At 36.8% G+C, this 26,720-nt stretch overlaps 1 pseudogene; it reads left to right on the forward strand.

The window, feature by feature from the left end:
* Positions 1-17,025, forward strand: part of LOC116243137 (vesicular inhibitory amino acid transporter-like) — a 30,209-nt pseudogene extending 13,184 nt beyond the window's left edge.
* The last annotated feature ends 9,695 nt before the right edge of the window (positions 17,026-26,720 follow it).

The raw sequence follows: 26,720 nt of genomic DNA on the forward strand, positions 1-26,720 counted from the left end.
TCTATTTTAGAGACTCTTTATAAAACAATGATTGTTTAAATGTGGCCTATGATAAATCAGCCTGGTCTGATTCAATTTCCTCTCTCTTTTTTTTTTTTTAATATAGAATAGTTTCTACTTGTGATTGAGACTCATTTTTGGCACAAAATAAATCAGCAGACAAACACAATAGAAATACTTTTAGAATATTCTGGCATTAAAATATGCATGCCATCTTAAAAATCCTGTCAAGCAAGAGAATGACAGAAACCTGATATTAAAGATAAATGTGTGAAAGTTATACCTCTTGAAATAGTAAATACCAAACAAATTCAAACACATGTCATTGCTTTCAAGTAGCTGACAGCTTTATTCCACAGAAGAACCCAAAACAGCAAGACTTGCTGCAGAACAAAGATCTTTGTCTCCCTCTGGTCAAGTGGATAGGTCAAATACTTTCAATCTACACTAATCAATCTACCAGGCTTTTTGGTCTTATCAGTCCCTAAGTATTTTCTACAGGCAGAATAGAAATGTTGTATAATTTTTTCCCCTTTAATTCATGGTGGGGTTTCATTAAAAACCATTATTATTTGGCAATTTTGAATTTATATGTGTGTTATCATTTTACTTTATTGCTGTGATAATGTTTGACCTACCTTTCCAAATAAAACCCATATTGCCTTTTACAATGACTTACCAGCCTGCTATGGCTGATATGTTGTGCACACTCATGCCTTTTTACGGGTTCTCACACATATCACTAACTAGTTATCCTTGATGTAAAATAGTCTTAAAATCTTGCCATCTAACTTCTTTAGCCTGTGAGATACACAACCTCAGAGAATTTATTTGCTTTAATACACAGCATTTACACATATAATTCCTCCCAAGATAACATTTCTTCTAAGGCAGGAATAGCATAATGATAGCTGGAAAACCTGCAAATATTTTGCCAGATATAAGTCCTTTCCTGAAGGAAATAAACTTCCTTCATTTTTAATAGCAATTTTTTCAGCAAGAAGCTCATGTATTATATATATATATATTAAAAAAAAAAAAAAAAAAAAAAGGTGAGCCGTAAGTTTCATCAAAGAATAAACATTAGGACAAGATCAACATCTATAGGTATGAGAATTTAATATTAAAAATAAAGGACTTCCAAATAATTATAATGTACTGACAGAATCAGAAATAGTAATGCTTCTATAGCTGACTTTCCAAATGGCGAAGCTTCTTTCTCACAATCCATGGATGGTTAATCTACCATTTACTTCAGTCTGTATAATTCCTGACAATGAGATATTCAGTGATATGGCACATGCTTTGTCTGAATGAGTAAACTGAAATATTTGAGAATATAAAAATCCATAAACACTGATTACACACAGTAGTGAAGATGATATATTGTACTCTAGTTTTAGCATTGTTAGCTGTATAAAACCACAATACAAAATAATGGCTTCCATTTGCATCTATTCTCCCTCTTCCCCACACACACACCATGTTTCTTGGATGAAAATGTAGCTCTGTATTCTTGACCAGTGGCACTTGCTTTACTGTATGTGCAACACTGTACTCACCAAACAAAGAAAAAAAAATATGAATAAATTTAATATTTACTTCTCAAAAATGTAAACACATGAGTCAAAGTGAGGAAACATTCACTTCAACTTATAGACACATCTCACTATCTGTTTCATTTTGTCTCATTCTATTTCTTGAACTGAGACAAATAACAGGACTAAGAGATGATATTTTGTAATTACCTAGAACAAAAATAATTTGGTTGCTTGATGATATTAGTGGCAATGACTTTTTGTCTTGGCCACCCATAGGTGTTTTCATTTATTATCGTTTCTTTCATGGCTCAACTTTCCTCTGTAGAAGTTGATTCAGGGTCACAAACAGACAAATTTTTTGTTTTTCAGTTTTAGAAACCATCTTAGTGTGATTGCTTCAGAATAAACCTGCATATTTCAGACATAATGAGTAGTTCCACTGAAGCGTAAAGAATTTACAGATGTGTGAAATATAATAGCATAATGTAATAGATACTATAAGATATTATATATATATAGTTACTACTAATTCCCTCATTTAACTGTTAACATCATATTTAGGAGTTGGCACTGAGATCTATTCCATCTCACCACATTTTAAAGCAGTTCTCTTGTCTCTTTCGCTGCATCAAATCTCCAATTCCAAATGACATTTCCCCAGTTATCTTCTCTTAAGGGTCTTAAAAATCTTCCAAGATTTAATTAGGATCTGGAGGTCTCTCCTCCTGCATTTGCTGTTTTTGCTTGCCTGCTGACTTTTTCACTTTTGCTGGGAAGCCAGCCTCTCTCAGTGATTTCCCTTTTGTACTTTTTATTGTTGTCATCTCAAGTTAAAAATAAAATACCTAAAATACCTTCACAAAACTGTAGGCTTCCTTTTGCCACTCAGATGGGATTTCAGAGGCTCTTTGCCATTTCCTATATTGTGAGGATCTGCCATTCAACTCCTAAAGGTTTCTTCTAATCAGAAAGGATAATTGTCTGCATAATTCATGCTTTCCCTCTAGCTTTCTACTGATTCTTGTCTTATACTACAGTTACATATTTATCATATCAAGTCATTATCCCTCACAGCTTCTTGCTTATCATATTCTCCTATCCCTTTTTGCTACCTGATATGTTTCATAACCTTATATTGCAATATTTCTTAGGTTACATAACAACACCTGTGCAGGTGTTGTTCCCAAGCTGCCCAACTCTTCTTTTGCCCAACTCTTTCCAGGCACCTCACAGTCTCACAGCCTTCACAAAGGACTCCATCTCATTCTGTAGATGATATAAAAAGATAAGCACCTCTGGTGGAGCTTCACATATCCTAAAAGAAGTGCCCTATGCTGTTGGAATGAATAGTCCTTTTCTGATGTTTGTTTCTATCTACACTGTTCTGAGCTAACAGAGTCATTTTACTTTTTGCTGTATTTAGACAGGGGAACTTAAGAATCTCATTCCTAACTGCATCACAGAGAAGGTAGATTTGTAATGCATGTCTCTTCTGCTACTATGTGTATTCATTTATTACATATCTGTTTTAGACAGAATATTTGAGTGAGATAAATACAGTTCATAGATGTTAAGAAATACTCATTTCCTTGTGTACCTAAGAGAGTAAAGAAATAGTTACTTTAGAAACTTCAGTACAGCACTGAATTTTCATGAAAATCCATGAACTTCACTTCACAATAAATAAATAAATAAAAGTCTTTCACCCAGATATTTGAATATAAGAAATGAAAATTTAGTGAAAAGAACAGAAATTAAATGCAGTCTTAATCAAACGTCTCAAATATGAAATCACTATAGCTCTCAACACTGAAGTATGAGCAAATAAGAAATTGTGTGTAGCTGAGAAGTTCCCCTGCTGTGTAAGAATAGTCTAGGTTGAAAAAAAATAGAGAGAGATGCAGACTTTGACAATAATTATTAAACTAACTTTACTTTGCTAATGAAATTAATGATTGGGATGGATGATTTTTGTAGTCTTTTCCAATCTAAAAAATTCTATGAAATGATTCTATGAAATATTCATATTTCTATCCAAGCAAACAGTATTCATATCTAAAAGCTTAGAGTAATCATGAGGTCAAGAAAGTAAAATTCCTCAGTCTGTTCATCCAAAGACTCTCAGCTGTTACTTCCAGGCAACATCTTGTCTCCACGTCTTTCCAGTGTTGCCATGGACCAAGAAAAATTAATTTTAAAACAAGAAAAACAATGGAAATAAATGAAAAGAAATCTTATTTTATAACTTCGGCACTCATATTCATGGGCCAATAGATATCAAGAACCACGGTGTCACAGTATGTGTAACCATAATGAGAAATTACTCCTCAAGTGATAACAGTTTTAGTATGTTATATCTACAGACCTTAAAAATACATCTTTGGCATGCAGTCAATACGCCATATGCCTGCTTTCACAATACATAACTATAGACCATTTTTATTTTATATATTTCAAAAAGGAGAGATTAAATAATTTTGCTTTTATACTGAGTACTAAGAGGATGCAAAAAAAAATCACATTTTATTTCTGATCTTTATTTTTCTCTTTATTTTTAACTATAAAAATTAGGGGATTTCTGTCTAATCTACTCAAAATTAGTTGAATTATTCATCTTTGTTGAATTGTAAGAATGATATGATCTTTTATTTCCTTACAGAATAGAGACACCTCTACTAAGGGAATTCATTTGCAATATCAACGTTATCTATATCTGCTTGTGATGAAACTTTACCATTGAAATCCACTGCTCTTTCTTTTATCCTAAAGACAGAAGCCTCAGGGTGCCACTGAAGTTTAACTGACGTTAAGCGAACAAAAGCAATGGAGATTTGTTGTCTACTTAGCCAAATACTAAGATCTTTTCTCATGTATTCAAGAATATGCTGTGGTATTCTGTATCAGTTCACCGATTCATGGACACAAAAAATAATGGTATACCACTATTTAGGACTTTCACCCAACCTATTAAATGCATTCTCTCCTGGCAGTGCTGTAAGATGACAAATTTCACCTTTGCATGCTGAGCTCTGGGAGACATTATAGGTTGAGTAAAAGTCCACCTAAAATTGGTGATTGAGTCTGTGCAGAGAAAAGAACAGGATAATATTGGTCAGGGGAAGAATAAGTCACCTTTTACTCTGCATGCAGTCATGATTAGTCCTATGCCAGCTTTCAGAACACGTAACCCAACCTCCAGAAGTTATAACCTAGCTTCTTTCTCGCCTCTCAGAAGTGTGTAAGATTTGTTCTAGGAAGCCTTGCTTTTGTAAGTAACAAGAATTGCTGCTAGTCCAGTATAAGCAATGCTCAATAAAAAATCCTAAGAAGCCAAATGCTTTCTCTCAGTCTGAATTTCTATACACTTTAACACTTCCTTTTGTTATGTCAGTGCACACTCAGATAAAGATGTTAGGATCTTCACTGCTTTGCTTTGCTTTACTTCCAGTCTCCCATAGTTCCCTCTTTGCCTCCACTTAGGTTCTTTCAATCACTCTTTTGAGGAACCCCATTTTCCTGTATTTGGATGTTTTTAGTGCCTATCTACCTTCAGGTGAAAACCTCAGAATCTGTGATGAGCTATGATGTGAGAAATAGGTAAGCAGCCAGTGACTCCACATCACTCACCACTACTAACTTTCAAAATAGTTTTAGTTTTGGCTGCTTTAATTTTTTCATCTCTTTTTCCTCTTCTCCCCATAATACATTATAAAAGCTCTCATTCCTTTACCAAAGCTTGCTTTGTCCTTTGAGACCCAGGGAAATAACATATTTTCTTAAAAGGTAATTTGCTTGGGAGATTTAGTTTGTTTGGCTCAGAGCATTCTTACAGACAGCTATGAATTTATGTAAACTAACATTTTCCATCAAACCAGTATAAGTATAATAAGTATCAACATATTATTTCAGTCTGAGAACAAATACTTAAACAAATACAAAGCCAATGGGATCAGCTGTCATACTCAATAACATCAGATCTTTATTTGCTAAGACATTTTCCTTCCTTTGTTCCTTTACCTAATCTTTAGGAGATTCTTAAGACTAATCTGGCTACTGACAGGAGAACAAAAACAGTGACTTCTTTTTCAGTCAAATGGACACAAACATTTCACAGTATGGATTGTGCACCTTCCTTACCTGGGTATGTTATCACAGGATCTCCTGAGCAGTCTATCTGCCTTATCAAATGTTTATGGGACCTGAAGGATTGACAGACCAACACTTCTGAAATTTCTCTTAGTATATGAGGTGATTGTGGCCATTAATCACAAAATAAACACCTTACTCACTTTCCTCCCTGAAGCTAAAGCAGGCTGGCATTGGCAGAGAAAAAGAATAAGACAAACCAGGCAAAACAAGATTGCTGGGGTGCATTTCAACCATCCTTGAAGTTATAGGAAGATTTTTCACTGGCTTAAAAAGAGATGAATAAGCTGGTAAGGTCATACAGGCAATGGACAATATTTGAAGTTTTCCATAGAAGAAATAGTAGTATTTTTTGAATTCAAACTCTGTGAACAAACAGATAAGTGAGGAAGAAAGAGGATGAATTCCTTTCCTGGTGTTTGTAGATTAATGCCAGGAGTCTGTGTAGCCAGCTAAAGAAGCAGAAAATTCTTAACAATGAGGAGAAATAGAACATAATTGATATTGCAAATACATTTATGTGACTGAATTTTTAAAATAATTAGATAAAGCTTGTTTACAAAAAAGAACATTGGTAAAAGAAGTGAGTGCAGCACTTTACTTTACAGAGATGATTATCTGTGTCAGAGCTGTTGTCTGGAAAGACAAATTGTATTGTTCTTGGTGCCTTCCATTTTAAAGACCTGTGCTGGAGGTTGTATGCAGTCTGTAGTAAAACATCATTAAAGTTTCTAAAAATGATAGATGATAATTGTCTAACACAAAAGGCATTGAACCTAACATAAGGTAATTCTATTTTGAGCCTCATTACCTTGAATAAAGATGAACAGATCAGTGGATCTAATTGCATTCATTATGCGAAAACAGAGGACAGTAATATACATACACTCAATACTTCAAAGGAGAGAATTTTAAAAACCTGGATAAAATTTTCAGAGATAATGGGTTAGAAAAAATAAACACAGAAAGCAAATAGTGGAAGTAATTTGAAAGTTACTTAACAAGAATTTATGAGGTGTCCAGAAGTCACATCTCACAATTAAGAAGCAGTACGCCTACATGTTAAAACCCCTCCAACTTCAGTCATGAAGTGAATGTATCAATTAAAATTTAACAAATATATACCTATAATAAGAGGGAGGGAGGAAGATTGGGTGTAGTTGTTGTAAATTATAAGTTATGAAATCTAACAAAGAGATATAGGAGTCCGAAGACATTAGGAAGAAATGCATCCTCCATAGATTAGGACAATGTTTAGGATTTTTTTTTTAAAGATGGGTTTAGTGTAAAATTCTGAAATTCTGAGATTATCTGTTCTGCACTGTTAACTATGTTAACTACTACAGGGAACTATATATGTGCTTTCAACTAAATGAAAAGGAAGAAAAACTAACCTAAAAGTAAGTGTCAAGAGAATTAAGAGAAGAATGTATGTGTAAAACCAGAATCTACTCCAAATGAGTATAAAAGGTAAATCTAAAATCAGCCAGCATTCTTTGTCTTCCTTGTGGTGTGCAAGTGGACTGAGGCTTACAATGTCACACACACCAGTGCTGTGGGTGGGTTATATCAATTTAGAGATTGGTAATATGAGATTACCTTCTTCCCTAAGATTTTGCATTGAATTTTGCTATTAGCTCTATTAGCTATAGAGGGAGTATGTAAAATTGTTCATAACTCTAAAAATAATGTAACTGTTCGTAGTCTCTAGTCAGAGGGAATCAAGATGTGCTTCTAGCAGAGGATAAGAGTTGGCCATTTTGAAATTTTTCAGGATGGGCATCATGCTATTCTGCATAAGACATTTTGAAGTCAGCTCTTAGAGTTTCAAAGGTGTTTGTTCACACTTTGTTCATTGTCCAGCCAGAGAAACAGACTGAAAACTAATTTCATCTTTACTATCCACATATCTTAAGGTAGCTGAGTAAGAAATAGGGGTGATTTTTTTTTTCAAGTATTTATAGAGGAAGATTTGATGATTAGCTTAGACTGAGACAATTAACTATTACATAACTATAGTTAGAATTTTAAATGAACATTAAGATGTCATCAATATTTTGAAAGCGGAATGGCCAGCCATTGTGCAAGTGGGAGACTTAGCTAAAGATATATCTAATCTGATAATATGCAATTGCTACTACGTTTAGAATTTTCAGTAGACTATAGATATCATAATAATATTTTAAAAGCCAGCCCAATCATTTAAGCCTATTAACAATTCTGAGAAAAATAAAGTAATGCTAATGCACTTTTTAATTGATACGGAATAAAAAGCTAGGAATATAATTAGTGTCAATCTTCATAGTCTTGAAGAAAGTCCTTTCTGTTCTTATTAAGCACACTTTATATAATTCTTTGTTGTAATTTAAGTAGTGAAAAATAATATATTTAGACTTTAAAAGGATTTTTGACACGTTAATACACAACATTCTGATTTAACAATTAGCACAGCAATAAAATACATCTTAACTGGATTAATAACTGCCTAAGTGACAAATCCTAAAAAAGTAACTGTCCGTATAGATTGATTGTCAAAGCAAGTTACTGGGCATGGGAACAGGCTTCCCAGACTCTGTGGAGTCTCCCACCCTGAAGATCTTCAGAAACCATCTGGACATGGGCCGGAGCACCCCTCTCTGGGTTTCCCTACTTGAGCGGGTGTTGGCCCAGATGGACCCAGATTTCACTTCTAAACTCAACTATTCTGCAATTCTTTGGTTCTGCACGAGTTTCTGGTATGGTTAGGAGGTTTTTTGGTAGAATAATTAGGAACTTGTCCATCATTCTATGTCATACACAGTGACCTGGAAGAAAATACAAAATCTCTTTCATTATAGTGGTGCCTAAGAAAGGTAGATGAAAGGACATGAACAAAAATGTAGCTCCATTATCATGGCATGAAATTAAGAGATTTGCCATATTTTTTAATTTTGAGCTAATAAAGTAGTATCTTCATATAAATACCACAGCAACACCCTTTTACAGCAGTTCTGGAATATTATGTATCTTAAATAAAAACAAATGCTTCTTGAATTTATCTCTCTGCTCTTCCTAGAAAATCCATGAAGGAGGTTTTCCTATGTAGTTTCTATGCCTAACACAAATTCACAATGCAGAGAATCAAATGCATAGTTGGGAACACAGTTTGGCTTAACTGAACTGTTTCAATGGTATAACTGCACATTGCGAGAAAGGCAATCAGACCCCATTCAGCAGTCTGACATATTAGCATGTGTTCTGCATAAAGCAGAGCTGTATTAACTGAATTATTTTTGGTTAAGTTTATCTTCATTTCTTAATTTATTTTTTCATCTGATTAAATCTTAAGGTGAGATCTCTATTTTTATTATTGTGACATCACTTTTACTCCATTTTATTCTATTTCCTCTTGGCATATCTCAGCTCTGACCATGATTTGATCTTCATTGCTTTTAACTACCTTTCATTCTGCTTTGTTTTTAAAAGTGTCATATTTCAGGCCAGAACAACTTATAAAATGAAGCATTCTGGAAGGGATTAAAAAATATTAAAACTAAACATTAAGAAATGTTGATATTTTCTCAGGATGCTAAATTGTGCTAGTTTCTCCATTTTTCTATACATATTTGATTCCTTGAAGATGTACTTATCCTGAGGTGAAGTAGTGTCAAAAAGTCAGTATGAATGTGAACAATCCCATTTTGACATTCTATGCGAATCCAGCTATCTTGGCTTTTTAAACAAGAATCCAGTCTTGGTGATGTGAGAAACAATACTATGTAGTTAAAAAATTGCAGTCAAGCCACCAAGAAATGTAGAAATGTTTTAATATGAAGACACAAATTGGAAATCCCAATCTGCTGGTTTTGTGTTTTTGGTGGATCAGTAATTTCTGGGATTTCCTCTTGGGGAAATTCTGTTAAGGTTAATATATTCTAGCTGACTTCACCCTGCATGCCTTTTCCACTACTGTTTTTTTAAAGGCTGTTTCTTTAAAGGCTGATCACCAGTTCATCCATGAATCCTCTCTTCTTTGTAGGCCCAGATGCCTATGTCTAAGTCTACTCCAGGGGTTGATGAGGACTTTCACCCAGGCACGTGTGTTCACTCATTGGCAACATACACCAATACTTACTGCACTTCCATCCTCAGTTTAGGGTGAAAATAACAAAGTTTTAGAATTATCTTGGGAGACAAGAGTCAGGAAGGGTCAGCCTACTGAGCAAGATTGCCCCCCCCCCCCCGCTGGCAAATAACCATTCAAGCTAAGCTGTGAAAACGAATTGCTTCAAAAACTCCTTCTCCACTCGTACTCAAGTATGTGAGTGCTTTTTCTCTGTGCTATAAGCAAATCACCTTAAAAGAGAATTTTTGAGCTTATCTGGCCTTGCAGTAGAATACTTGAAAATAAAACCACTTAGGAGGCACATTTCATGGACAAAACACTAAAACAAAGATCTGGGAGGCAACTTAAGAAACTGTTCCTTAGGCTGCTCATTTTAATTGAATCCTCACAGCTTAAGCTATCTGTTCCATACATAATTTGGACACAAGAAGACTGGATGAGAGCACTCAGACCTGTCCAAACGTGGATTGACTGATGGCATAGAAATTACCTGTGTCCCTGTTCCTGTGGCAGAGAAGCAGTGCTGATATACTCTGCCTGTCCACATTCTGTCCTCATAAGAGGTGTACAAAAACCATGTTCAACAGCAGTGCACCATGAAAGAATTTCTCTGTGAAGGAGGAATTTTCCACAGATAGATGAAGAAATGGTCTAAGGTCTACTACTTTAAATGTGAGCACACAACACAGTGCCTTTGCTGTTTAATCACAATGACAGTAATCTAAGCATTTATTAAAGGTATCTTTTACATTGAAATTAAACTATTTAAACTTGGTGATGTACAGGAAATGGTACTAACAGAAAGTGTTACTTTTGAAAAAGTAGGAACAGAGGATCAAATCCAAAGAGAATTTGTAAGTCTGAAAAGGAGACTTTCAGCTCTCTTGGCCATCATTAACATTTTCTTGCTATTTCATAGTAATTTGACAGTGTGCCAATATAATAAACTTTCTTCCTCTCTTTCCTTTTTTTAAATTTTCCTTCCCTCCCCTTCCCCTTCCCCTTCCCCTTCCCCTTCCCCTTCCCCTTCCCCTTCCCCTTCCCCTTCCCCTTCCCCTTCCCCTTCCCCTTCCCCTTCCCCTTCCCCTTCCCCTTCCCCTTCCCCTTCCCCTTCCCCTTCCCCTTCCCCCCTTCCCCTTCCCCCTCCCTTTCCCCCTCCCCCTCCCCTTCCCCTTCCCCCTTCCCCCTTCCCCTTTCCCCTTTCTCCTTCTCTTTTTTCTTTTTTCTTTCTTAATAGAAAAGCCATTACTGGCCAGCTAGGAAGAGTGATAGAGTAATAGAGATGTTGAAAATATCAACTAAAAGGAAAATTTGCACTTTCTGTCAAAATGTTCATTTTAGAAATTCTAAGCTCAGTATATTTAATTTGAAATTGGCAACCGGTGATTTCAACCTGGTGTGGCTGAACAGGGGACCTGTTTGTCAAACTGAAGGGTGAGAAGAAAACGCACAGGCAGTAGGAACAGGAACAGGTTCCTTGGGAAGAGTATAAGGAAGCTGCTAGGCTGTGTAGAGGTGGGATCAGGAAAACCAAGGCCCAGCTTGAACTGAAATTAGCTGGGGATGCCAGAAGAAACAAGAAAGGATTCTACAGGTACCTCGACCAGAAAAGGAAAGTACAGGAGGGTGTATCCCCCCTAATGAGTAATGCAGGCAAGCTGCTATCAACAGACAACTAGAAGGCTGAGGTGCTTAACAACTTTTTTGCCTCTGTCTTCCCTGATAACTGCTCGCCACACAGATCTCAAACATGGTTTGGTAGGAGGAGATTGGGAGAACTATGACCCTCCCATTATAAGCAAAGATCATGTTCAGGTTCGTGTTCACCAGATCAACAAGAACCTCCACAAGTCTATGAGTCCCAGTGAGATGCATCCCAGAGTTCTAAGGGAACTGGCCTATGTAGGCATCATGCCACTCTCTGTGGTATTTGAAAAGTCATGACAATAACATATCCATTTTTAAGAAGTGTGAAAAGGATGACCCTAGGAACTACCAACCTGTAAGTTTCATCTCTGCACCAGGGAAGATCATGAAGCAGATCCTCCTGGAAGCTATGCTAAGGCACACGAAAGGCAGGGAGATGGGATATGGGAAAGCCAGCATGACTTCACCAAGAGCAAATCCTGCTTGACCAACCTAGTGGCCTTCTATGATGGTGTCATTGCATCAGTGGACAAGGGAAGAGCCGCTGACATCATCTATCTCAACTTCAGTAAGGCATTTGACACAATAACCCACAACATCTTTCCCTCCAAATTGGAAAGATATCAATTTGATGGGTAGACTGATGGACAAAGAGCCAGAGGATGGTGGTCAATGGGTCAGTGCCTGGATGGAGATTGGTAACAAATGGTGTCCCCCAAAGGTCATTGATGGAGTCAATACTCTTTAATATCTTCATCAGTGACATCAGCAGTGGGGTCAATGATCCATACAATGGAGCACCTCTCCTATGAGGACAGACTGGGACATCTGGGGCTATTAATATGGGGAGGAGAAGGCTGTGAGATGACCTGATAGTAGCCTGTCAGTATCTAAAGGGGAGCTATGGGAAAGAAGGCAACAGACTCTGCAACAGGGTTTGGGGTGACAGAACTAGGGAAAACAGTTACAAGTTAAAAGAGGGTAGTTTTAAGTTAGATATAAGAGAAAAAGCTTTTACAGTTAGAGTGGAGATGTACTGGGATGGGTTGCCCAGTGATGTGATTTATGCCCCGTCCCTGGAGACTTTCAAGACAAGGCTGGATAAGGCCTTGGACACCCTGATCTACTTGTGCATGCCCCTGTTCATTGCAGGGGAGTTGGACTATATGGCCTTTAGATGTCCCTTCCACCTCTAAGGATTCTATGGCTCTATGTTTATTTTAAGAAAAAGTATAGAGAGAGAAAAAGAGTTTGTTTAATAAGGTCTGAAATTTCAAAACTTGAAAAAGAAACAACAACATTTTTCATCTTATGCTGTGTGTTAAGTACCAAATAAAATTGATATAAACAAACAGCAAGGAGATGTTAGAGGTTAAAATTATGTTATACTCTGATTAAACTAACAATTAAGCTGGGAAATGCAGACACCTGTGGGGAGGACTGCAAATGGCTGTCAAACGTGATAGTATCTCTTGTGCTTTGGTTTAGTTTGAGGCTAGTCATATAAACGCTAATGGCCTAAATTCAGCATGGGAAAAAAAAAAGGCCATTGTGTGGTAAAGCCTGCTCTAACACTTACCTGCAGTTTAATTACACAGTCACCCTTCAGGTCAGCAGATACCATTTGAACTCCCAAATGCAGGTCAAGGGGCAAAACAATGGTGCTGTGAGTATGGAGCAAATGAGATAAGCCTGCTACAAATTGCAAGAAACTGAGAAAACATCATTGTTCTTATGTTAATATGCAAGATGATTGTGGCTTTTATCTTCATGACTTTTTCACAGATTTGGTTTATTTATGATGCTTTTAAATTCAGCCTATTATGTAAATGTTCTCTAAGGATTGTTTTCATAGGAAAGAGAATACATTTTGTACTTAAGGCAATTACTTATCTTCCCAGTCAGTGAAATCTATGATTAAAAATGGCAAGACAGCAGAAGTTACACACATGTACTATCTGCAGTCCAGATAGTCAGATATCTAGTGTTTTTAAGTAAGTAGCTTGTTAAATAAAAGAAATTATGCACTTTTGAATGCTTCCGTGAAGTTCATATAAGTAAGAAACACTAACTGCGAGCTAATTGGGTCACAAGGCCCGTGTTAGAATGGAGCCAAGCCATTATTGTAATGGAGTGGGGAGTTTGAGGTGACTGAAGTACCATCAACTAGGCAGTTGAGTGTCCCAGCTCTTAAATGAAATAGCACCTGTGATTTATACAAAAACATTGCTGTAAAATGAAGCCTTTAAAACAACCAAAATAGTTATGTAGTGAAAGTGAATAACTGTATTGTTATGCAAGTAATAACCAAAGTACCTCTGTTACAGTATGCAAAGATGTTGACCTTTTTTTTAATCAAGAGGTACTAAGGCATGTAATTAATATGATCCTTCTAGCTCTTATTCAGCTATATGTTGAAGATATCTGTACCTAGAGTGAAGTCTGGTGAGACTGGCAATGCTTCTCGCTCATACGATTGACAATTTCACTGACTTAGAGAAAAAATAATGTTTTAATTTCAGGGCCTCTAATATTTCTTCTCTTATTGATGATTCAGGCCAGTAGTGAGCCTGAAAAAGACTGCTATCTCATGGCTGGAAGAAAACAATAATACTTTATATACACTGATGATTATTCAGTGTTTGAAAAATAGCCCCTCCTTATCAATCAAGCCTGAGACAACTTGTACCACAAAGAAATGGCGAGCAAAGTACAAAGCCTGTGAAGACGAGGTGAACACGAGCCTTCTTGATGAACTGAAACAGAGCTGGCCTCCTATGCTGCCTTCACAAGAAAGACTGATGTCTGAGTGAGTTGAGAAAACATGAAAGACAAAAGCATGCCTGAAACGTCCTTACAAGATCTCATGCCCAATATAGTGGATGAAAAATTCATGAGCTGAGATTTAGACTGTCAAATTCACTTCTTCTTCCTGAAAACAATAAGCAGCACTACCTGCTTAGGAAGTGAGAGAGAAAGAACCTGTTGCTCCCTTCAAGAAGAGCAGGAGGGTCTGCCATGTTTCACAGTGAATAAAATTTAAGTATCTGAGCCTGTAAACAGTAATCCTCAGTAGTAACTGTAGGGAACAGAGCTCCTCTCTGATTAGAGGTATGTCGAAGGAGTAGGACTTGTCCCCTCAAACTTCAGCCAATATATATTCAGTGAAATGAGGTGCTCTCTGGAGGAATTCCCATTTATTCTGAAAAGAGCCATGACCAACATTTTAAAACTTGGCATTGAGTAATGTTCAGAAAGCAATCAGTGATGAGTGCGTAGTAGCAAGAATTTTACTCAAAAATGTGGGTAGCAATTATTTCCACTGGGCACTACCAGAATGAAATCTAGAATTTCAGGAAAATCCTACTTGTTTTGAACCATCAGGTAGACATCTTGATGGCTCATGTGATTTAAAAGACTTCTTTCTCTTGAGAGTTCACAGGTTTAGCAATGTAGAATGAAGTTCTGGTTTGTTCAAAAATAGAATTAAGATGGAATTGATACAAATCAAGCCTTGTCTGGATGATAGCAAACATGATCATGAATATTCTTATTTCATCACATCACCAATGCTATAATAAATACAGAAGTAAAAATGTCTGTAGAACTAGTTAACTGTATTCTTTTTCTAAACTGCTTTATGAAATTTGAATGACAGTTTTTACTGAATAAATATATATATATAATTATGTAATATATATATATAATATATATATATAATTATCCCTTTCTGAGACTGTTTAGAGAAAAGTATGTCTATATTTTTCACATGTGGTTTAGACACCTAAGTAAGTTTGCACAATCTAGAATCTCAGCTTCTGAGCAAAACTGCTGTAGTAATGGGCTTAACCACTGTAAAGGTTCTGTGAGAAGTTCAGAAGCCACAAAGAAAGCTACAGCCAATGCTGCTGTTACTTTAATGCTCTTTCCTTTCCAGAGGTGTGTTAACAATTATTAGACCGAAGAGAATTGTCATTACTGGATCTATCTACAATGCTATTTTTAGTTTAAATGAAAATTATGGAGATGGTGATACAGCTGCTTAATTTTACTGTTATTAAACCCATTTCATTAATATGCATGTTGACTGAGTAACTGCCTCGGAACCTTGTAAAATCATATCAGCGTTAAATATTAACTAAGAACCTGACTATATCATTCATCCACATTCTCCTTTTCCTAGCTTATCATTACATGTGTGTCAGTATGAGCAGTTATTTTTGCTGATAATTTCATTTGTCATAAATAAACATACTTCTCATGGTTACTTAGCTGAATGTAGCAGTACTTCTACCATGCAGTTTGGTTAAAGCAGTGTTCAGTGAAGGGCAAGTTTGGGAGCATGACTTCTAGTAAACATTTTGCCTCAGGGATTTTCTGCTATCTCTTATTTCTCTTTTTCCTCTTCAGGGAATTTTTGTTCTAGGATTGCCATATGCTCTTCTCCATAGTGGATACAGTGGCCTGTTTCTTATTGTCTTGGCTGCAGCATTATGCTGTTATACAGGCAAAATTCTAATCGCTTGCCTGTATGAAGAAAATGAAGATGGGCAGCTCATAAGAGCGAGAGATACGTATGAAGATATTGCAAATGCCTGCTGCGAAAAGCTGTCTCCCAGACTAGGTGGCATAGTTGTCAATGTGACCCAAGTGACGGAACTGATCATGACATGTATTTTGTATCTGGTTGTTAGTGGGAATTTACTGTCACACAGTTTTTCATATGTACCAGTGACTGAGAGAACTTGGTCTGTAATTGCATTTCTTACACTGCTGCCTTGTGTATTTATCAAAACTCTAAAAATTGTCTCCAAACTCAGCCAGCTTTGTTCCTTGGTCCATTTCATTATCATCTTTGTAGTGATGACTTACTGTCTCACACAAATACATCAGTGGTCCTGGGCAAAATTCAGACTCTCCCTGGAATTTGAAGACTTCTTGGTGTCCATGGGGGTGATAATTTTCAGTTACACTTCACAAATATTTCTTCCTACACTGGAAGGTAACATGAAAAACCCAGGGGAATTTAGGTGTATGCTGAATTGGACTCACCTTTTTGCTTGTGTCTTGAAAACAACCTTTGCCCTGTCTGCATTCTTAACTTGGGGTGAAGAGACGAGGGAAGTTGTTACTGACAACCTGCCATCATTTCTTCAAATTCTAGTGAATTTGTGCCTATTAACCAAGGCTCTTCTTTCTTATCCTTTGCCCTTTTTTGCAGCCACAGAAATTGTTTATGCTTGTATTTCTAGAGGCAACTATTCCAATTACAGTTCCCCACTGTTTGCTTTGTGTGTAAGAAGTGTATTTCTCCTGTTAACTCTGCTGATGGCTATGTTCATACCACATTTTGCCCTGCTGATGGGTTTAACGGGCAGTGTAACAGGTGCTGCTATGACTTTTCTTCTTCCTTCTCTTTTCCATTTAAAGCTTAAATGGAAAAAACTATCCTTCTTTGAAAAATGTGCAGATATCTTTGTTTTTATTTTGGGTTTCCTTTGCAGCCTTGCAGGCATTATTTGCTCAATAAAAGGGCTGCTCAAAGTATTCAGAGAGGGGTAAAAAGATTTCCTGAAAGCCAAATGAGGCCCTAATCTTATATATACCTTTGTCCCATTAATCTATATGTAAGAGATTGCATCACTAAGTTAAATTAAGCACATGCTTAAATGTTTGCAGGATCAGGTCTTTGATTTGTGTAAGTATGTGGCTCTAACAAAACTAAAGAATAATCTTCATAGCTTAAATGTACAAAATGACCCACATTTAAAATGTTGAGAGGAAGAAAGTCATCTGAGATGGTTAAGCATTAAAGTAATGATAAAATAGTTCAATACTTTATTGTAAATAATTTGCATGCCCTAAAAAAGTTACTGCAAGAGATTCTATCAACTTCACCAGAATTTCTCATAGAGTTAGATGCTACTCATCTCAAAGCTATCAAATCTAGCTTACAGGATATGATATGTGAGTTTGAGAGAGCTGTCATTGCCAACTGATAAAATGTGATTTCACAGTATTGGCAGAATGTAATTCAACATGGGAACAGAACAAATCAGTGAATTTCATATTTGAAGTAAGGCAAGCTCTACTACTTGTTTTTTAAGTGAGTAAGTAAAAAGAGAACTCAGTTTACAAGAGCTTTGAAAGCCTGCTTTCATCATAAGTTCAAATGGGAACAGTCAGAGTAAAAGGGGCATTCTAACAACTCATAGTCATGGAAAAAGGAATTTGTTCTAAAAGAAGCTATAACTGATGACTGCAGCTTTTCTGCAAGTGTAATTCAAAAGATTCATGCCTCTGCAGTGCAGTTATTCTATTGGTTGGGTTACAAGAATTCTCACTGGTAGCATGAAAATGTTAATATGCAGTTCACTTTCTCTCATAGGCAGGAAATTTCTTTGATCTTTTTATTTTATCTGGTGATATTAAAAGCTCAATGAAGTAAATGAAGTGCAGTAAACAGATCGTCAGTTAAGTTCCTGTACAACTTGCTTGATCTTTAGCTTTAAAAGATATCAGCTTAATAAAAAGATCAACATCTCAGTGTATTTCACTTTAGGGATAAAACATTATGACAAGAAGCAATCTAATCAGAGTACTTTAATGAATATATATAATTTTATTGTACTAAATCTCTGTTATGTTATGTAATTAAAGTAATGCATTGAAAGGAAAAGGTTTACGTTTTTATTTTGAACAATTTCATTCAACTTTCTATTCCATCATAGGAAAAGACCTTTGCATGTCAAAGTAAGACTGCATCATAGAGTAGTAAGCAGAGTAACTACATAACTAAAGTATTTTTCTATGCGATATCTTAGCATGAGTGGTTTCATCCTGCATGAACAACAGTGACCTCTCAAGGCTAATTTGCTGAATGATAAATAACTTCCAATTAAACTTGAAAGAAGAGTTCTCATAAACTTTGTTTGTCACCCTTCTCCTTTTTTTGTCTCCAAATGTACTCTTGTCTTGTGTAGAATAGCAATGAAATCATTATTAAAACAAATGGATTATATAATTACAAAAGCATTAAGAAAACTGAGGAAGTAACTGGAAAAGTCTCTTAGAACTCAGATTACTTCTTTGGTACAGTGAGTCAAATTCTGCATTTTATTTAAATACACAACAGTTTAATTTATAGATGCTGACATTTGTAGTGGAACAAATACGAGTTTGTATTTTTTTAAGGAGTCTTTTCATTTTTATGTAGAAAGTCAAAGATATGGTACTTGGTGAAGTAGATGAAAGCTTGTTATTACCCCTCTGACACAGTCAGAAAGATATTATTACTGTGATGATGTCAATGAAAGGGTATCATTATTTTTTGTGTGGAGAAGTTTCACAGATAAACAAACATGCAGGAACAGTATTTGTTGTATTTATCCTCCATAAATTTCTGAGCAGGAAGCAGTCCGAAGAGTCTTATAAGAATTCTTTCAGCTAATTTACTTAGCAACTGTCCACAAATAATTCACTGTTTTTCCCATCTCCTACTCTTATTGAATGTGTTTAGTTTCTGATACTAAAAATTCTTGGAATTGCTTCAATGCATTTGCTGCTGATAAAAGCTTGGAAACAGGTTATGCAGATTATTCATGTGACAATTTTAGGAGTTCCTTAGCTTGCCAGTGTGATTCAAAACTAGCTTTAGCTGGACTTTCTTCTCTCAGCCTTTTCAGGAAGATAGCACCAGCCCTTTCAGACCAAGATTGTCATTGTTCTCTCACTTAGGTACACTCTTTCCTATGAAGGGAAATGATTCATGATTTGTAAGTATTATTATTGCCCTTATATACTCAATTAACACCAGGGATCAACAGGGCCTATGATTAACAAGTAAATGTAACTGTAAATGCACAAAATTGAAAGAAATGTCACCCAAGTGAAAAGCTTTGAGAAGCCACTTAGCAGAGACTACGAGAATAAGAGAGAAAGTATAATTCAAGATTTCCTTTTTGCAATAAGCACTCAGGAATGTTGTGAGATTGTTGTGGGTACACAAAAATTGTATGTGCTTCCCATTCAAGCCATGGCCAGACATCTTCAGAAGAAACTGCCTTCAGGGGTTAACAAGAATAAATGAACCTTCCAACTTAAAAAGGCTAAGAGACGTTTACTGTTCAAGCTCAGATATAGTACTCTGCACATATTAAACCTAATCACTGAAATTCATTTCCTAAAACACATAACTGCATATTTTTAGTTAGAAACCTCTCTCTGAAAACTTTCCAAGGCAAAACCTATACAAATGTACAAAAAATATTTGCAACCATATATACTAGGCATTAAAACACAGTCTATAGAGTACTATTACAGAATCTAGGAAATATGGAATTATTCTGCATTGCAAAACAGAAGGCGCTGTATTCATCTGTACAATGACTATCAGGTGTTTTTGTCCCTAAATTTATACTACAAATCATTAGAACCACTGAAGCTAGAAAAGTAATAGACTGACAAAATATTATTAATTTCTTATTTGGATGCTCTTGGATTATTCATTGTAATATTTTATGGTGGTTTATCAAAATTAATTCTGAAACAAAAAAATCAACACCAGCAATCATGCAAAGGAACAAATTACTTGTTGAAATAAAACATTTTCTAACAGTCTTGCTTCATTTGTTGTGTTAGCGGAGATTTGAGTAACGGATCCTCTTTTCTTTCAGCAAGGGTATCACAAGCATTGCTCAGAATCCTTTTTCCATTTTGTAGCGTTAGCAGGGAAGACCCTGGATTCCTAGTTCTGACAATAGACAGATTAAAGCCTATCAGATTACTCTTGATTTAAAAGGTAGGACAAACTAAGGTATTTGCTGCAGTCAAGCTAAGGAAATTCACATATTTATTTAAGACAGCTTACAAAAGTCTGAAGTTAGCACAGAAACCTGTCTCTCACTGACTCAATGTGACTAAACTCATTGGCTTCAGTGGATCAAGGCTCTGATGTCTATAGTCCATTAACAGTGCTTAATTTACTTTTACACCAAAGCTTGACTGTCATTTTATTTTTTGCCTTATCACATACTTTTTCTTTTTTCAGCAGTGAGATAAGCATTTTCCTTGTTGATGCAACCAATAGGTTAGAGAGACATCAGAAAAGTTATTGAAAGAAGTTCTTGGGGCTAACTACTTTATTAAATCTTCATCCTTGATTATTCACTTCGTTTTTCTTATAAAATGAATTCTAAATTATGTGTAAGAAAGTCACTGTGCATTAACTGTTTTCTCTGAAAATATGATTGTACAAAAATAAAATAAGTCTGGTGTCCTGTCAATGCTTAATTAAATAAAGTTTCAAATTTTCAGAAAAATAAAATTTTAAGACCTAGTAGTTGTTTTTCAGAAAGCAGTTCTGGAAACTGAAGTTTCTTTTACATTTTTTTAAATTCAAGCTTACTTTCTCTTCCAGTATGCATCGGGATAATATAAAGATATCTAACACAGTGAGAAACCCATTATACAGTATAAATATTTAACTGAAAGCTGCATCTCGCATTTAACTTTTATTTCATCTTTTAAGATGGAAATACAAAGAGGTTAGAAGAAACGGAGTAGCCGTGTAATCATATACATAGGGAAGGAGCATGTGATGAGAAAGGAAGAAGGTACATGGGAGAGAAGCTGAGAATGGAGCAAGTGCAAATAAAAGGCAAACAGACAGAGAAGGAGAAAAAAAGGATGTGAGGGACTTGAAACTAGCCAAAGCTATGAGCAAGTAAAATGGAAATGAAAGGTCATAGAAAGAAAAAAGTTCTGAAAGAGTGGAGAGGAAGGGAATGGAGAAAATACAGCTAATGTCAGAATAACATTGCCTGTAAACACTTCCCATAGTTTTGCACAAACCAAGTTTCTCCCACTGACACAGGCTGATATATTTTGTGTGAACAGTTTTAATTAAAAAACAGTTTTAATTACCTCTCTCGAATTCAAAACATTTAAAATAACCTTAACATTTTCTCAATTTTCTGGAATTATTGCTATGATTAAATTTAATGTTTTTTGATTTCCAAAGGAAAGTGAATAAATTTAAAATAAATTATTATAAATAAATTCCATTTCTCTGTGCATCCTTTAGTGTTCCTCTTCCTGATCTCTCCTACAGCACTGATGTAGGAACACACTAGGCCTAAACAGTTATTACCTTGCAGCCCCAAAGCCAGTGCAAAAAGATCTTAAAATGGGAAAAGTCCTCTTTCATTAAGCTACAACTGCAACTGATATTCCTATGGAATTCCTAGTTTGGGAATGGTTATGATCTGCTCAGGTACCTGCTAGCAAATGCCAGCCAAGCTTAAGCTGGGTAAAGATAATGCTGAGATGACCCTGAGATGACTCTACCTCTGTTGCTCCTCAGGTGCAACAAGATATACATAAAGTATCCTCATGAACTTCTTCACATGAGAGACTTAATTAGCTTGTCTGTTCCTTAGAATAAGAAGAGTGCTGAAGCAATACTCGGTTTCCTTCAGAGAGCATGTAATATTGAGCTGGAAGATCAGATAGCTTTTGGACATAATGTGACAACTAATCCAAATTCTTCATGGATGCCTCAGGGAAGATTTGCTCCAAGATCAGAAGTTTTACTGTACACTTCTTTTGCTAACACTAAAGCATTAATGATGGCACATTGAACGTTAAGAGATAAAAGATTTCTTAATAGCTGATCAAATAAATAAATGGGATGGGAAAGAGGATGGGACAAGGATCTTAAGGAACTATCTAAAAGTGACTGGAAAAAGGAAAAAAAAAATAACAAAGGGAAAAGAAACATAAAGAGTGCTGTAGAAAAGAGAATGAAAGATGTAAATATAGCCATAATTTCTCTTTGTGCAAAACTGATCATAATTTAAATAATAGCTCAAATTAAAGTAATCTGTCAAAATTATCTTTTACACTAATCTTCTGATTTCAATGATATATTCAAAAGGTCCACTTTCAATAGTTTAAATTTATGTCACAGATTATCATTTAAAATGCTATTTACACAAGGAACTGGGCATAAATTGTTAAATATGGGCATAGATTTATTCAAATTCAGATTGGAAAACAAAACGAAAACAAAACAGCAGTGACAAGAAAAGCATTAAAAAAGAAAGCAGAGTGTAGTCTACTTGATGCCAGGAACACAGAGACCACAGGACTAGAGGATATGCCAACAGGTTGCCATATTGTTAGTACTTTAGCAGTACTCATAATTTGTGATAATAACATAATGAGCAAAGATAAGGTGAAGGCAGAAGGATTAAAAGAGAGCGCTCAGCACACATAAGCCATGCTACATCTACCAAATTCCCAGTGCAGCTGCTTCAGGGATACTAAGCCTTATGCAGACAGCTGCAACCCCTTGTTGCCATCTGTAGCTTGCATCTCTGCTGACACCACTTATGATGATCTGCACAGTTGCAAAGGCATAACCCTCCCATCAACAGAAAATATCTGCTCCCACACCTGCTCGCACGGTGCATGGCTAGCACCCAATCCAGAGGGTGCAAGGATTTTCCTGAGATTTAATCAGCTGGTAACTAATCTGAGGAGTGATGGCTACAGAGAGGAATGTCCTGCCAGCTGAGGCATCAGATGGGAACACTGAGCAGGCATTAAGTTATCAGTTTTATTAGGCAATTCTAGTCTTATCCATTCAGACTTGCTAATTGCACTTCAGGAGAAAGTTTTATTAAGAACGGTGTGATGGGAACATGAACTGGGTCAAATTTTGAAGGTAGGTCAAACTTTCTGTGAGTGTTCACAGAATTTCTGAAGCACTGATTTCCAAAAGCTATCTTACTGGAGCACAGAAAAATAAACAAACTAACATAAAGCAGCAGAGAAATAAATTTACAAACAAATACCTCCTCTGTCCCAGGTGTAATCGTAGGGCTGGCCCTATCCTTCAAAATCACCCTCAGTGCAGTAAATCAGATTGGATTGCAGCAAATTCCACTATCTCCAATTACACTCCAGAAAATTTTGTTTTCCAGCACTATTATGAGCCAGTGAGATGTCTGTTCCCTGAATGTTCTTGAATGTCATGTCACTCTAAACTCATGCTGCCTTTCTTGCTTGAACATTGCAAACAACTAAGCCCATGTGTTTTCAACAGCTTTAAAAAAAAAAAAAAAAAAAAAAATAATTCCCAGTCCTTCATGACTGCTCTTAACCTACTGCATCTTCCAGGGCAAGGGAAACATAAAATAAGTTTACCTTTCGACTCTAGTTGAGTACTGCTGCTTTAATGTGCTGTTTTTACATTACAGACTGGAAACAGAAAAATAATCTTGGAGTCTAGTTACCGCAGATGGTCAGTTGCATGGAAAATAGCAGAGAAGTAAATGCTCCCATCATCTTTCAAATCACATTAATCACATATCTTGTCACTGTGGCCCTAGCCTTCACCCTGTAGGAAGAGAAGTAATAAAAAAAAATAAAAAAATAATTTAAAAAATGCTACAAAATAAAATATATCTGCTTGAATTATTGAAGGTAAATTAAACCTGTGCTTGCATTTCACAGTTACATGAGTGAAGCACGTGAGATAATCAGAATCTAAAATATCAATCCAAATCATTTAAACATCACGTATTCTTATACTCTCAAAATCTATCACAGAAATGAAAAAAAATTACTAATATTCCCATGAATTGACCTTATAGAGGGCTCCAGTTCATTGTCATATGCATCGCTGGAGTCAGGATTACTGCACAGCTATTTTTTAAGCCCTGAAGCATCACTATGCAGGACGAGAAGAGAAAAATGGCAAGAATGTTGAGAGCTGTCAAGGCCACAAACCTCAGCAAGTGAAGAACTTGAATCAGAATCACTGAATCACATAGAATCACAGAATTGCAGGGGTTAGAAGGAACCTCAAGAGATCACTGAGTCCAACCCCTCTGCTAAAGCAGGTACCTTACAATAGGTCACACAGGTTGGCATCCAGACAGATCTTGCATATCTCGATAGAAGATCTCCACAACCCCTCTGGGAAATCTGTTCCCGAGCTCCATCACTCTGACCATAAAGAAGTCCTGAGTGTTTGTATGGAACTTTCTATGTTCGTTTTTCAGGCCATTACTCCTTGTCCTGTTACTACACCAAGAAGAACCTGGCCTCTTCCATTTGCCCCCACCCCCGATTAGAAATTTATAAACATTAATCAGATCCCTCCTCAGTCTTCTTTTCCCCAGGTTGAACAGATCCATGTTACTCAGTCTTTCCTTATACAGGAGATGCTCCAGGCTCTTTATCATCTCTCTGGCCTCCTCTGGACTCCTTCCATGAGACCGCTGAGTTTTTTGAACTGAGGAGCCCAGAACTGCACACAGAGTTCTAAATTTGTCCTCACCAGGGCAGAGTAGAGGGGGAGGATCACCTCCCTTGACCTCTAACCACGCTTTTTGTAATGTGCATAGGATACAATTGGCCTTCCTGGCCACAACAGCTCATGGCCAACCTGTTGTCCACAAGAACACCCAGGTTTCCCTTTGCAGAGCTTTCTCCAGCAGGTCATCCCCCAACCTGTACTGACACATGTGCTAATTCCTCCCTGGGTACAAGACTTGTTCTTGTTGAATCTCATCAAGTTCCTCCCTGCCCAACTCTCCAGTCTGTCCAGAACTCGTAGAAAGGTAGCACAGCCTTCCAGTATGTCAGCCCACAGTACTCAGCCTCCCAGCTCTGTATCATCAGCTAACTTGCTGAGGGTGGACTCTATTCCTTCATCCATGCTGCTGATAAAGATATTGAACTAGACCAGTCCCAGAACCGACTCTTGGGGAGCACTGCTAGTTACAGACCTCCAATCAGACTCTTCGCCACTGATGACAACTCTCTGAGCTCTGCCAGTCAGCCAGTTCTCAATCCACCTCACCATCTCCTCATCTATCCCACACGTTAGCTTTCATAACAAGGATGATGGGGGAGATGGTGTCAAATGCCTTGCTGAAGTCAAGATATGCAACATGTACTGCTCTCCCCTCATCTACCTGGCCAGTGATGACATCATAGAAGGCTACCAGGTTGGTTGAGCATGATTTCCTCTTGACTAATCCATGTTGACTACTCCCATTAACCTTCTCACCCAGTTGCTTAGAGAGGGTATCCAGAACAAATTGTTCCATCACCTTTCCAGAGATGGAGGTGAGGCTGACTGGCCTGTAGTTTCCTGGATCCTCTTTCTTGTCCTTTTTGAAGACTGGAGTGACACTGTCTATTCTCCAATCTTCAGGCAACTCTTCTGTTCACCAAGACCTTTCAAAGATGAAAGAGAGAAGTTCAACAGTCATTTCTGCCAGCTCTCCCAGTACACATGGGTGCATCCCACTGGGGCCTATGGATCTGTGTACACTGGTTTTGGCTAGACACTCTCTGAGCAGATGCTTCCTCTTGCCCAGGCTCTTTCTCTTATCTCCAGGGTCTGGGATGTCTGAGAAGTCCTTAAGAATTCCTATACTTCCAGGATGATCAATACAATCAGCTCTGAAGTAAATTTCTTAGATAAAAGTTTAGTGCAAAGCATCATACTAGAATTTTGTCGATTCAGGCTCATACTGTAGACTCAAACCATAGAATAATTGAATGACTTGGGTTGGAAGGGACCTCAAGGATATCATGAAGTTCCAAACCCCCTGCTGCAGGCAGGATTACCAGCCCATAGATTGAGTACTAGATCAGATTGCCCAGAGACCCATCCACCCTGGCCTTCTATATTTCCAAAAATAAGGCACCTACTACCTCCTTGGGCAGCCTGTTCCAGCACGTTACCACCCCCTCAGACAAAAACTTCTCCCTGACATCTAATCTAAATCTTCCCTCCTTTAGTTTAAAAGAATTTCCCCTTGTTCTATCACTATCTACTCATGTAAAACCTTTATATAATCTCTCTTTAAATATTGGAAGGACATAATGAGGTCTCCCTATAGCCTTCTCTTCTCCAGACTGAATAAGCCCAATTACTTCAGGCTGTCTTCATAGGAGAGGTACTCTAGCCCTCTGATAATCTTTGTGGCAACTCTATGGACCCCCTCCAAAAGGTCAACATCTTTCCTGAGTTGGGGTCTCCAGACCTGGATGCAATGGTTCAGATAAGACATCACAAGAGCACAGTACACAGAGAAAATCTCCTCCCTTGTTCTACTGACCACTTCTCTTCTCGTGGAACCCAGGGTACCATTGGCCTTTTGGGTTGCAAGACCACACTGGTACTCATGTTAAGTTTTTCATTTATCATAATCTCTAAGTCCTTCTTGGCAGGGCTAGTCTCAAGAAGTTCTTCTCCC

Source organism: Phasianus colchicus, chromosome 2 (genome assembly GCF_987193195.1).
Source record: "Phasianus colchicus chromosome 2, bPhaCol1.hap1.1, whole genome shotgun sequence".
In the NCBI taxonomy this organism is placed as follows: domain Eukaryota; kingdom Metazoa; phylum Chordata; class Aves; order Galliformes; family Phasianidae; genus Phasianus; species Phasianus colchicus.